Source organism: Berghia stephanieae, chromosome 9 (genome assembly GCF_034508935.2).
Source record: "Berghia stephanieae isolate SIO BIC M18660-M18661 chromosome 9, UCSD_Bste_1.3, whole genome shotgun sequence".
Classification (NCBI taxonomy): domain Eukaryota; kingdom Metazoa; phylum Mollusca; class Gastropoda; order Nudibranchia; family Aeolidiidae; genus Berghia; species Berghia stephanieae.
In genome coordinates, this window is record NC_088368.1 from 33,870,117 (window position 1) to 33,872,616 (window position 2,500).

Genomic DNA, 2,500 nt, shown 5'->3' on the forward strand with positions numbered 1-2,500 from the left:
AATCTCTACAATAAGAAAACCTGCGAAGCCCCTCGAGAGTTTTTATAGAGAATAAAGAAATGACTTATGTAAACACCAGCGATTTAGACCCATTAATCCATATAAGACGGATATTGCTCTAAGCATGACAATTTCGACAATATTTTACAAACGGGAAGAGCGGCCTTGTCCATCTTGTTTAGTATGTGCGGCTATTGGGTCTAGTGGTATGACACTCGCTTTCGGATCGGAAGGTCCTGGATTCGAGCCTCGCGCTCGACGCATAGTTGATTCCTTGGAAAAAGGCTCTTTACTCACATTCTCTCACCATACTCAGGTGTAAAATGAGTACCTGGCCGTTAACAGCGTTGTCTTTGTCCGAAAAATTGTAATATCGCCTAACAGGTGTTATGTCCCTTCCTACATGTTAAATGTTGCTGTTGACCAGGGACCCCTTGTAAAGCGCTTTGAGCACGTTTAGTGGATATTGTGCTATATAAAAAGCTCAATTTTTAATAGTAATTTGATAATCTAGCTGATTGTCTGGCAAAATATTATATTATTATTTTTCAAATTTTTCATTTTGAAACACTGTTTTGCTGCCCATTAAAAAAAATAAATATAATGTAGACCGGGTTTACACACAATGAACCAAATTAACAGATTTATATAGAAGTGTACAGAGAATTATATATAATGCAATCTAATGTCTAAAGTGCAATTAAGCATTTTATTTTACAAATTACTGTAGAGAAATCGACTCGACTTTATAAATTCTTATTTAGAAGTCAAAGAATTTAAAAATATCAAATTTTTAAAATTACTATTTTGAAAGATTAAAAATGTCAGAGTATTCTATTGTTTGTATCTTTTATAGCTATTTTATCTGTAGAATTTTGATTGAAATAGGAACGTATAGAAGGAACAAAATTGACGTTACTCAACACTATACTATTGGTTTTAGACAGCCATTTTGCTGATTTGTTCTCACGAAATTATAGTTATCAGACTATAGTCAATGTTACACCCAGTTTTTGTTTTGGAACGTTATATCCAGCTGGCAGATGTTGTGAACATTTTAACTAAACGCATATCACCAATAAAACAACAGGCTTGTTATTTTTTTAGGCAAATACATAATATTTCGTCTGGGATAAATGAAAAACGGTATATGGCTGTCTGTGTGTTTCTTTGTTTATGTCTGCGTGTGCGCGCATATAACCATATGTTTGGTTTTCACCTGGTAAACATTTCAAAATCAATTAAATTAACCATTGGAACCGGCGAAAGAGTTCACATCAATTTCAATTGCTCGGTTATATTTTATCTCAGTCAGATTGTTAGACTTTACCTCGTTTATTGGTTAACCCAGTTTGTGTTTGTAATTGACAGCAAATCATATGGTGGATGATGTTTTGACAATATCTGATTAAAATATGATATAAATACATTGATGTCAAACCCTGTTTGAGGTTAGGCCGTCCTGAAACCGGCAGTGATTATATAGGCAAGTTGGAATGATTGAATTATGTGACCGACAACCAAATCGTTTATTAATGATTTATTGAGTCACGGAGTCTTCATTCAAAGAAAACAAGCAAGTTGCTATGTAAGTTTATGTCATGACTGGATAACTCCTCCCTTATCAGAGGGAATAAAAAGCGAGCAAATTGATTTTTCTACATCAGTTAATATTTTCAACTCAAAATGAACCAGATTTGATATCAATCTCACAATAGCAAAAGCGATAATATGAGGTATTTAAATTCTAAACATGTCTACATTACTTTGTTAGTTTTAGCATTGACGTTATCGGGCAAAAAGTCATCTGTAAAACTCAAATCACTCAATTTAAATGTGTTTCGTTACCATCCGAGCCCCCACCACCGGCAGTACATCCCACAGAAACAAAAACACAAAAAGAACAACGGTTCTGGGTTGTAGTTCTGAATGTTCACATTTGGAATGTTCGGGTTTCCACGTTGACCTTCAAAGCACGTCATGCATCTTCTACAGAGAAGACATATATGACCAAAAACAAAACAAGGCTATATGTGACGGTTCTGGATTTGACGTGTATATTAAGAACAGGAAAAAGAGAAAGAAGAAGTGTTCAGATTATGATGAATTTGTCAGTGTACCGAGTGACGACAAAAATTCGGACGCGAAATATTGTTTACGTTTTAAGAAACGCGTCCAGGAAACATGGAAAAATGGCGAAAAGATGTGCAAGTCTTATGGAGCTTATCTGACGTCTGTTGATTCTATGAGCAAACTAAAAGTTATTCGCAAGTTTGCAATAAAAAATAATCATGCCACAGGCCTCGTGGAAAATGGAGCGATGCGATTATATTTCTTCAGGAAATCAATTGAATTCGTACGACTGTAACTTTTCGACAGTGATAATTTGTGAGATCTTTTTATCTGAAACAAACTGAAATATTTAGTGTCTTATTTTTATCGTATCGTCTCAAAATTGTATTATAAAGACTGACAGATACCAACAAGCGACATTACAATA

At 34.5% G+C, this 2,500-nt stretch overlaps 2 protein-coding genes across 3 annotated transcripts in view; one reads left to right on the top strand and one right to left on the bottom strand.

Annotated features, from left to right (window-relative positions):
* Positions 1 to 2,500, top strand: part of LOC144980098 (putative deoxyhypusine synthase) — a 196,978-nt gene that overhangs the window by 45,500 nt on the left and 148,978 nt on the right. The gene's annotated exons all lie outside the window — the stretch shown is intronic.
* LOC144980191 (uncharacterized) overlaps positions 1 to 2,500 on the bottom strand; it is a 122,380-nt gene that overhangs the window by 19,713 nt on the left and 100,167 nt on the right. The gene's annotated exons all lie outside the window — the stretch shown is intronic.